The sequence below is a fragment of the Rhinoderma darwinii genome, chromosome 1, assembly GCF_050947455.1.
Source record: "Rhinoderma darwinii isolate aRhiDar2 chromosome 1, aRhiDar2.hap1, whole genome shotgun sequence".
Lineage (NCBI taxonomy): Eukaryota > Metazoa > Chordata > Amphibia > Anura > Rhinodermatidae > Rhinoderma > Rhinoderma darwinii.
In genome coordinates, this window is record NC_134687.1 from 612,154,402 (window position 1) to 612,166,509 (window position 12,108).

Genomic DNA, 12,108 nt, shown 5'->3' on the forward strand with positions numbered 1-12,108 from the left:
TCTACCTCCCATTGATTTCAATTGAAGGTCAGAGGCAGAAACCACGGCCAGAGATAACATGCTGCTTTTTTTCCAGTGAACGGCCGGAAAAAAAAACCTGCCTCCCATTGAAATCAATGAAGGCCGATTTTTGGCGCTGATTCTGAAGCGTCCAAATCAGCGACACAAAAAAACGTGAACTGACCATAACACTGGAAGTTTCTTGATCAGTTACTTGATGTCAGCATTTTGTGTGGGGCTTCGACTAGACAATCGGCCACGTTTATAGACAGAAAAACAGCCTCTGTTGCCCATAACAATCAATCAAAGCTCAGCTTTCATTTCAGAAACTGTCTGGAAAAATAAAAGCTGCACTTTGATTAGTTGCTATGTTAGATGGTTTTGATAAAACAGGCCATGTGACTTCACTTAGGAGATCTGAGCACAAAGTATCATGTGAGACTCGTAGCACCTGATAAAACCAGAGCCTAAAATACAGACCCCACAAGACCCTCTAAACAAATACAAACCCCAGACCAGACCCTCTACACAAATACAGACACTAGACCAGACCCTCTACACAAATACAGACACTAGACCAGACCCTCTACACAAGTACAGACCCCCAGACCAGACCCTCTACACAAATACAGACCCTAGACCAGACCCTCTATACAAATACAGACCCCAGACCAGACCCTGTACACAAATACAGACCCCAGACCAGACCCTCTACACAAATACAGACCCCCACCAGACCCTCTTAACTAATACAAACCCAGACCAGACCTACTAAACAAATACAAACTCCAGACCAGACCCTCTACACAAATACAGACCCTAGACCAGACCTACTAAACAAATACGGTCCCCAGAGCAGACCCTCTACACAAATACAGACCCTAGACCAGACCCTCTACACAAGTACAGACCCCAGTCCAGACCCTCTACACAAATACAGACCCCAGACCCTCTACACAAATACAAACCCGGATCAGACCCTCTGCACAAATACAGACCATAGAGCCACTAACAAATACAGATCCTAAACCAGACCCGCTACACAAATACAGACCCGCCAGACCCTCTACACAAATAGAGACCCTAGACCAGACTTTCTACACAAATACAGACCCCCAACAGACCCTCTAAACAAATACAAACCCCAGACCAGCCCTACTAAACAAATACAGACCCCAGACCAGACCCTCTACACAAATACAGACCCTATGTAAATGATCTGCAAGACACAGCTTCTGTGTCGACGCCCGTGGTTAATCAGTCTGCATCTGCTCCTAGTTCTGATAGAGTGACTCAATCTGCTACCACTCAGGCTGGTAGGCTGAGGAGTAGGAGAACCTATCACAGCCTGGCCAGACGGAGCTAGCTCCCGCCCTCTGTCTATTTATACCCTCATTTCCTGCTCTTCCTTGCCTGTGATTCTGTCTGGTTTCCTGGCTCTGCTGTTCCTGCTAGTACTACTGACCTCTGCTTCAAATTGACCCTGGCTTTACTGACTATTCTACTGCTCTGCGTTTGGTACCTCGTACACTCCTGGTCTGACTCGGCTCGTTCACTACTCTTGTTGCTTGCGGTGTTGCCATGGGCAACTGCCCCATTTCCCGTAGCTTCTGTGTACCCTTGTCTGTTTGTCTCTCGTGCACGTATTGAGCGTAGGGACCGTCGCCCAGTTGTACGCCGTCGCATAGAACGGGTCGTGCAAATAGGCAGGGACTGAGTGGCGGGTAGATTAGGGCTCACCTGTCCAACTCCTTACCCCGTCATTACATAATCACAGGCCCATATACCTTTTCTACCCTGGTTCCTACACAACTATGGATCCCCTTGAGACCCTTGCTCAGCAAATGCAGGGTCTCTCCCTACAGGTCCAAGCCCAAGCTCAGAGGTGCAACCAGTGTGATGGTAACCAGGTAGTGCCCTCCACCTCACTTCTTGAACCCCACCTCATGTTGCCTGATCGGTTCTTAGGGGACCGGAAGACTTTTTTTCTCCTTTCGGGAGAGTTGTAGGCTTTACTTTCGTTTAAAGCCTCATTCCTCAGGTTCTGAGAGCCAGCGGGTGGGTATAATTATGTCCCGGCTCCAGGAAGGGCCCCAAGAGTGGGCCTTCTCCTTGGCTCCTGACGCCCCTGAACTTTCCTCCGTTGATTGTTTCTTTTCTGCTCTCGGACTTATTTATGACGAGACTGACAGGACTGCCTTTGCCGAGAGTCAGCTGGTGACCTTCAGGGTAAGAGACCCGTTGAGGAGTACTGTTCTGACTTTAGGAAGTGGTGCGTAGCTTCTCGGTGGAATGACCCTGCCTTGAGGTGCCAGTTTAGATTGGGTCTGTCGAACGCCCTGAGAGACCTATTAGTTAGCTATCCCTCTTCTTACACTCTAGAGCAGGTTATGGTTTTAGCTGTACATCTTGACCGGCGTCTCAGGGAACGACGACTTGAACGTTTTTGTGCCTTCTCCTCTGGTTCCCCCATGATGCCTCCCGAGGTTCCGTTGCTTCATTCTTCCACAGGAGTCTCGGATGAACTAATGCAACTCGGGGCCTCCGTGTCTCCCCAACAACGTAGAGAGCTCCGCAGGAAGAATGGTCTCTGCTTCTACTGTGGGGATGACAAGCATCAAGTGAACAACTGTCCAAGGCGTAAGAATAAACAGCCGGAGAGACTTCCGCGCCTAAGTGATCATCGGGGAGGTCGCTTGGGCGCACAGGTATTTCCCGTAAATATGAAACCTAATAAGATCTTTCTTCCCTTTCAGGTCTCTTTTGAGGGTAGGTTTGCCACCGGCAGTGCCTTCGTGGATTCAGGGTCTTCTGCTAATATTATGTCAGTGGAATTTGCTATGTCTCTAGCTATGCCATTGTTTGATTTGCCTAAAAATGTCCCGGTAGTGGGTATCGACTCCACTAATGGTTGTTTTTTTTTTTTAAACATATTTTTATTGAATTTTTTCACCACACAAAAAAAAAACACAAATCATACAGTAATGCATTGCCATAATAATAAACATTACAAAAAATGTATAAATGAACATGTGATAGTGAATGCTTCCCAGCAAACTAGGTTTGATCTTGGAAGTTATTCCCCATGGGCTATCAGCCCTCCTTCATCTCCTCTATCTCCTCTATCCTTCCCTTCCTTTAACCCCACCTGTCGGGTATTCCTGTAAACATTGTTACATAACTTTGCATATCTGCCTAACTTACATAACTAAACAATACACAGAACAAATAAGAAATTGGAGCATACATAACAATTGGAGCTTCGTGAAGCAGTTCACCAACTCAGGCAGCTAGTCCGCAAGAATAAAGAAATCCCAGTGGATATATATGCTTTACTCCCGTGATATTTTCAGTGCCCCTAAAGTGCCCTTAAGATCTTCAATCAAGTACCATGACGTTCCCGTAAACGGATCTATGATGTCCCTTCGTTCTTCACTGGTGAAATATTTTGTGAGGAAAAGCTTCCATTTCTCAAAGAATTTTTTGCTCTGCGTGTCTTTATTCTGTAATATACCAATGCGGTCTAGATAAAACAGTTTCCTCAACCCCTGGACCACCATGTTCTGAGTCGGTACTTCAGCTACCAGCCAGTTTTGGAGTATGCACCTCTTTGCCACTATCAGTGTGGCATGGGCCATGGGAGCTAAATGTGTCGTTTCTGTCTCTTCTAATTCTCCATCATGTTGTATATGGAATAAGACCTCCATTGGCCCTAAATTCCCATGGAACCTGCCCACCTGCTGCAATAAGGATGTTATCTCCCCCCAGAATGGCTGAATATGTGCACACGCCCAAAGGCCATGATACATGTCTGTCTTTGAGATATTACATCTAGGGCATGACGTTTTCCTATCTGGTTGTGAGGCGGAGGGGGCCAGGGTAAATGCATATATTGCTTGGTGAATGATCTTCAGATGAGTTTCCCTCCAGTTTTCGTTGTGCACGTGTGCCCTGAAATCCACCAGCCCTTTTTCAATATGCTTTTCAATGCCTGGTAAATTAAACAGTTTTTCCCATCTCCCAAAGGCCTGCCCCGGGGACATCTTCACTAGTGTTGGTCTGAGTGTACTATATAATTGGGAAATGGAGTGTCTGTGATTGTCCGTGAACCATGAATCAAACAGGTTGGGGGGGACCTCATCCGCTACATCCGCTAGTTTAGTTTTACAGTGATTAACTATTTGTAAGTACTGTAAGTGCTGATGCCGAACAAAAACATATTTATTCTGGAGCTCCTGCAAGGTTAACCACCTCTTATCCTGCGCGTGGAACATATCCCCCAGAGTCGCTACCCCTTTCTCCCTCCATTCTGACATTAGTTTGTTAGATCTTCCTGCTGCAAACTCTGGGTGCTGCCATAAGGGCATATGTTTTGAAATGCGATAAGAGAGGTTATAGTGTTTGCGCAATACCTTCCAGGCAATGATGGTATCTCGTAACAGAGATGATTTCTTGACGATCTTTGGGAGACAAGTGAACGTTGTGTGTACCAGAGCCATGAGATCCCAAGGTTTTGCTAGCTGTCTCTCCAGTCTAGTATTGGAGTGGAACTCTGTGTTGTGTTTCCAATCTAGCAGATGTCTACTCAAGCAGGCCAGGTTATAACCCCGAATGTTAGGGAAATTGACCCCTCCTTCCGCCTTCCTCATCATGAGTTTCGTGAGCGCTATTCTTGGTTTCTTCCCCCCCCATATGAATTTGGTAAATGATGAGTTGAGTGTATTGATATCTGAGTGCTTGACCAGAAGTGGGATAGTCTGGAGCGGGTAGAGTAATTTCGCAAATCCTGACATTTTGACCAAACAGCTCCTTCCCATCAGTGATAGAGGTAGACTGTGCCATCTCAGAAGATCTGCTTGGATATCTTGTATAAGGGGGGGATAATTTAGATCATACAGCGAGTTGGGTGCCCGACCCACTTTAATACCCAGATAAGTAATGTTTGACTTAGCCATCTCAACATCCAGGGAGGCTAGGGACCGCCTATATGTTGGGTCCTGCGTTCCCAAATCTAGTAACTGGCATTTTAACGTGTTAACTTTGTACCCTGAGTAGCTCCCAAAGTCGTTCAATGCCTGGAAGATACGCGGAACATCTTTAAGGGGGTCTGCGAGAAATAACAAGATGTCATCTGCAAACAACGTTTCCTTGACCTCCATCTCCCCCACCCTTATGCCCGTATATAAATTGGATGACGCCAGATAACGTGCCAGCGGCTCCAAAGCCAGATTGAACAGCAGTGGCGATAGCGGGCACCCCTGTCTTGTACCTTTACATAGACGGAATGGTTTAGACAGAAAGCCTGGTGTGGAGATTCTAGCCTTAGGGTCTTTGTATATGTGGTGTAATAATATCCTGAATGCCCCCGTTATTTCCATCTTATCCAGGACAGCATCCAACCAATTCCAACGGACATTGTCAAAAGCTTTCTCCGCGTCAAGTAAAAGTAAAGCCGAATGTTCCCCCGGAAATGGGTTATGCTGTACTCTATCTAGCACTGCCAGAACCGTCCTGATGTTGGTGACCGCCGACCTACCTTTAATAAAACCTACTTGTTCTGGGGCTATGAGGAACGGCATTATATTCGCTAACCTATCAGCTATGATTTTGGAAAGGAGTTTAGCGTCCACGTTTATGAGCGATATGGGTCTGTATGATCCTGGTAGTAGGGGGTCCTTTCCAGGTTTAAGCAATAATTTCACATAAGATGTGTCTGCTGATGGTGGTAACCCCTCCTCTCCCAGAGCATTGTTAAACAAGGAGACCAAAGTCTCCGTAATCTGTTCCCGCATTACTTTAAAAAATTCGCCGGTCAGTCCATCTGGACCAGGCGCCTTACTATTTTTAAGGTTTCTTATTGCCTCATCCACCTCCCCCCTTGTGACCCTGGCATTTAGAAGTTGCAACTGTTCCGCGGAGATGACCGGTAAAGTGACCTTGTCTAACAGTGTGTCTGTCAGCGGAAGGGAAGATGTATCAGAGTACAGCTCCTCATAAAATTTAGCCAAGATGGAATTAATACTAATTGGATCGCATGTTTCTCGCCCATTATGATCCCTCAATTTCGCTATGTGCTGCACTGAGCGCTTTCCTCGAGCCATATTGGCCAAAAGTTTACCCGCCTTACTTCCGAACTTATGTAAAGTAGCTTCAAAGTCTCGAGTATATATTGTTTCTTTCTGAGCTGCCCACTCGTCAAAAGAGTGTTTTGCCTGAATCCAGGCCTGTCTGGCATCTAATGTAGGGTGTGCCAAATATGCTGTATAGGTTGCCCTCAGTGCAGCACTAGAAGCATTAAATTTTTGTGTTATTTCCCGTTTTTTGCTGGCAGTATACGCCATTATCCTTCCCCTCAGCACTGCCTTGGCCGTATCCCAGTACAGTGAGGGGTCATCTCTGTGTTCTGAATTCGTCGACGTGTATTCTAACCACCACCCTCTTAGCTGTCTCACAAAGGTGTCATCAGTTGCTAAATGAGCCGGGAATCTCCATATGAAGTCTGATCCTCTGGGATATATTTCCTGAAAATCTACTCGTACCGGGGCGTGATCTGAGATCACTAGGTCCCCTATCTCAGCGGCTCTCAGCCTCGGTTGTAGTGTTGGGGATATTAAGAGGTAGTCAATCCTGGACCAGGACTGTTGAGCGTGGGAGTAATGTGTAAATTCCCGGGCATCCGGGTTACCCCTTCTCCAGGGATCTATTAAGTGTATTCTTTCCATCAGAGGTCCCAACACTCGGTCCTGTTTTCTGGGAGCCCCTGTTGGAATGGATCCCGTGCTTTGTGAACTGTGTGTGCGTCTATCCTCCTTGTGATCAGAAACTGAATTAAAGTCACCTCCCACTATTTTGTGCTGGACATTATCTGACATAAGGGCCCTTTCCAAACCATTGAAAAACTCAATATTATCACTATTAGGTCCATACACATTATAAATGCTTAATACCCCACATGGTGTGCTTAGAGTAATATGGAGCAGTCGCCCTTCCTTATCTGCATCAGTATGAATTACCTCGTGTACCAGGTTTCTATTTATTAAAATAAGTACCCCCGCTTTACGGCCACAAGCTGAAGAGCCGTATACTTGGCCCACCCACAACTTTTTCATGCGGTGGAAGTCGCTCTCCTCCAAATGTGTCTCCTGAAGAAGAGCGATGTCCGTATGGAGTTTTTTTAAGTGACGGAGTACCATCATTCTCTTGTTAGGGGACCTAAGCCCCTTTACATTCCACGAGGTCAGCTGCATAAAGTGGGCGTTCCGAAAAGGTTCACAATTGACTGGTCATAAATATCTAATTCTAGGCAAGCGTGCTTTACTGCCTTGGTAGCCGCCCGGCGGCGTCTGCTCCAGATTGCTCCCAACATTACAATAACAACATTTACATTCGGTGCCAGAAAATTGGCACAACCTTTAACAACAAAATGCCCATCCAGGAATGTCACCAGCATTTCCTGTGAGACAAACTTTAAATTGGCATACATAACTTCACTTTTTTCTGGTCTGTGACCCCTCCCCCCCTCCCCTTCCCGCCATCTTTTCGTGATATATTGGAACTTAACATTTTAATTTTTAAAGTATCAAAAAATAAGTTGTGCTTCCTATACAACACGGGTACAAGTGCTTATGCCTATTATAGCAGGAATTTTGTCGGCATAATATCCCACCAGAACCAATTGCCACATTAATATATAAGGCACAATCAAATGCGCTCATGGAGCCTCTATGCGATACTTATCAGTCCGGGATGGTTGCAAGCCGGTTTTCTGAGCGTTGTCGATGTGGCATCTTCGACGATTCTGCCCGTTGTTGCTTGGGTGAGGAAGTGGAATTGCGGGCGATATCTGACCATGTACAGTCCCTCGATGAAGAAACTGGTGTACGGGGACCTTCACCTCCTGTATCTTGACTCGCCGTCTCCTCTCCCGATTGTCTAGGGCCCCGAAGTCCAGGGATCTTGTCTACATATAATGCCGCCTCCTCAGGATTGTGGAATACCTTGGTGGCGCCATCCGTCTGCATGATCCTCAAAGTGGCCGGATACTGTAGCTGAAATTTAATTTTGCGTTTGTAGAGGGAGGTGCAAACCCCTCCAAATGCTCTCCGCCGCCTTGTGACTTCTGCCGAATAATCTGCAAACAGGATGACTTTTGCCCCCCTTATATGCAAAGGGGTATTGCGGTTCCTGAAAGTGCGCAAAAGTTCCTCTTTGTCATTGTAATCCAAGTACCGCATGATCACCTGGCGCGGTCTGCTTTGCGGCTCTCCTTTGGCGTTGGCGCTCGGACCAGGGGGGCCCACTCTGTGTGCCCTTTCCACTCTGCAAGATCTGGTCAGACCTAGCGCTTCTGGTAACTCCGTCTCGCAGATGCCCTGGAGGAGCTGCGGTCTAATATGCTCAGGCAGTCCCACTATCCTTAAATTGTTTCTTCTGGACCGATTCTCAAGATCTTCTAAGCGGTCTCTGAGTTTTGTGTTATCTCGCATTAGGTCTCTAATGCAGGTATGTGCCCCTGCTGATTCATCCTCCATGAGGCCAACCCGCTGCTCCAATTCATCTAGTCGATTGCCATGAGATGTCACCTCATTTTGGAGTTTTTGGAGCGTTGTTGTGACTGTGGCTATTAAGGATTCTCTGATGTCGGGGGCCAGTTGGGTAGCTACCTCAATTGCCAGCTTCCGATAATCAATCTGTGAGTCAGTCATTACCGACGGCGATAGCATTTCCCTCTGACTTTCTGGGCTCTGAGACCGGCTCTGTGAAAGTGGTGGCTGCAGCGGCGCCGCCATCTTGGATGGCCCCTCACCTCGTGTGCTGTGCTCGGCCGGACAGGAGATCTCTCTGCTGCCGCTCCGGAGGAGATATCTCTCCATAAACCTCCCGGTTCTTGTCCCCCACCTCTCCTCCTAATGCCTGGGTGTTTATATCCTGCGGGTGTGTGGCGTAGATGGGTTAGGGGATCAGGGCTTCAGGAGCTCATGCAGCTCCGTCCTCACATCCCAGCGCCGGAACCGGAACCACTAATGGTTGTTTTACGCAGCATACCCCTGTTTTTGAACTAATTGTTGGCTGCATTCATTTGGAGCAGTGCTCTGTACTGGTGATGCAGGGATTATCGTCCAATTTGGTTTTAGGCCTTCCCTGGTTGCAGATACATAATCCCACGTTTAACTGGAATACTGGGTATCTTACCAAATGGGGTAATGAATGTATGACGTCCTGTTTTTCTGTTAATTTTATTTCTCTCCCTGAGGAGGTAAACACTGTACCTGAGTTTATTCAGGACTTCGCTGATGTTTTTTTCTAAAAAGGCCTCCGAAGTGTTACCTCCTCATAGAAAATACGATTGCGCAATCGATTTGGTACAAGGAGCTAAGCTCCCTAAGGGTAGGATTTTTAATCTCTCTTGTCCCGAACGTGAGGCCATGAGAGAATATATCCAGGAAAGCCTGGCCAAGGGTTACATTCGCCCCTCTACTTCTCCGGTAGGTGCTGGCTTCTTCTTCGTAGGGAAGAATGATGGTGGTCTTAGGCCATGCATCGATTACCGAAACTTGAATAAGGTCACTGTAAGGAACCAGTATCCTCTTCCTTTGATTTCTGATCTCTTCAATCAGGTTCAGGGGGCCCAATGGTTCTGTAAGTTTTATCTTCGGGGGGCTTATAACCTTATCCGAATCAGAGAAAGGGATGAGTGGAAGACTGCGTTTAACACGGCCGAAGGTCATTTCGAATACCTTGTCATACCCTTTGGGTTGGGTAATGCTCCCGCGGTCTTCCAGAATTTCATAAATTAGATTTTAAGAGACTACCTGGGGGTATTTCTTGTAGATTACCTTGATGACATACTTGTGTTTTCCAAGGACTGGTCCTCCCACATTGAGCATGTCAGGAAGGTGCTCCAGGCCCTTCGGGAAAACAAACTCTTTGCTAAATCCAAAAAATGTGTGTTTGGGGTGCAGGAGGTACCATTTTTGGGTAAAATCCTCATTCCTGATGAATTCCGCATGGACCCTGCCAAGGTACAGGCTGTGGCTAAATGGGTCCAACCCGCCTCCCTGAAGGCGTTACAGTGCTTCCTGGGGTATGCTAATTTTTACAGGAGATTTATTGCTAACGTCTCAGTCATCGCTAAGCCTCTTACGGATTTTACTTGCAAAGGTGCTGATCTCCACTGGCCTCCGGAGGCGGTCCAGGCTTTTGAGATCCTTAAGAAGTGCTTTATCTCTGCCCCAGTGCTGATTCAACCTAACCAAATGGAGCCATTCATCGTGGAGGTTGACGCCTCCGAGGTGGGAGTGGGTGCTGTTTTGTCCCAGGGTACCAGGTTCCTCACCCATCTCCGTCCCTGTGCCTACTTCTCCAGAAAGTTCTCGCCCACTGAGAGTAACTATGATGTAGGTAACCGCGAACTCTAAGCCATTAAATGGGCATTTGAAGAATGGGGCCACTTCTTGGAGGGGGCTAGGCACCAGGTAACTGTCCTTACTGACCACAAGAATCTGGTTTTCCTATAATCTGCCCGGAGGCTAAACCCGAGACAAGCTCGATGGGCATTGTTTTTTACTAGATTTATCTTTGTGTTCACCTATAGGGCTGGGTCTAAAAATATTAAAGCTGATGCACTGTCGCGTAGCTTCATGGCCAGCCCTCCTACGGAGGAAGATCCTACTTGTATTTTGCCCCAAGGTATAATCATATCCTCTGTTGATTCTGACTTAGTCTCCGAAATTGCGGCTGATCAAGGTTCAGCTCCTGGGAACCTTCCTGAGCACAAGCTGTTTGTTCCCCTGCAATTCCGACTAAGGGTACTCAGGGAAAATCATGACTCTGCACTATCTGGCCACCCAGGCATCTAAGCACCTCATTGCTAGAAACTATTGGTGGCCTGGGTTGCCTAAAGACGTTAAGGCCTACGTCGCCGCTTGTGAAATTTGTGCTAGGTCCAAGACTCCCAGGTCCCGACCAGCGGGCTTACTATGTTCTTTGCTCATTCCCCAGAGACCTTGGACCCATATCTCCATGGATTTTATTACCGATCTGCCTCCATCTCAAGGCAAGTCTGTCGTGTGGGTTATAGTAGACCGATTCAGTAAAATGTGCCACTTTGTGCCCCTCAAGAAACTACCCAATGCCAAGACGTTAGCTACCTTGTTTGTCAAACACATCCTGCGTCTCCATGGGGTTCCTGTTTATATTGTTTCTGACAGAGGGGTACAATTTGTTTCTTTGTTTTGGAGCGCTTTCTGTAAAAAGTTGGGGATTGATCTGTCCTTCTCCTCGGCCTTCCATCCTGAAACTAATGGCCAAACTGAGAGGACTAATCAGTCTCTAGAACAATATTTAAGGTGTTTTATCTCTGACTGACAATATGATTGGGTCTCCTTCCTTCCCCTCGCCGAATTTTCCCTTAATAACCGGTTCAGTAACTCGTCAGGGGTCTCCCCCTTTTTCTGTAATTTTGGGTTTAATCCACGGTTCTCCTCCGTTTTACCTGGTGGTTCCAACAATCCCGAGGTAGATGTAGTTCATCGGGAACTGTGCACAGTCTGGGCCCAGGTTCAGGTTCAGAAGAACCTAGAGGCGTCCCAGAGCATACAAAAAACTCAGGCAGATAGAAGACGTTCTGCTAACCCCTTGTTTGTGGTCGGGGATCTGGTGTGGCTATCTTCAAAAAATTTGCGTGTTAAAGTTCCGTTCAAAAAATTTGCTCCCCAGTATATAGGGCCGTACAAGGTCATTGAGGTCCTTAACCCTGTCTCCTTACGGCTGGAGTTACCCCCGCCTTTTCAAATATACGACATGTTTCATGCCTCCCTCCTGAAACGCTGCTCCCCGTCCTTGGTTACCTCGAGGAAACCTCCGGTCCCTGTTCTCACCCATGAAGGGGTAGAATTAGAGGTGGCCAAGATTGTGGATAGCAGGATGGTCCAAGGCTCCCTCCAGTACCTGGTCCATTGGAGAGGATATGGGCCTGAGGAGAGGACTTGGGTACCCGCCCGGGATGTTCACGATGGGGTATTGCTCAGGAGGTTCCATCTTCGGTTCCCCAATAAGCCAGGTCCACCTAGGAAGGGTCCAGTGGCCCCTCATAAAAGGGGGGGTACT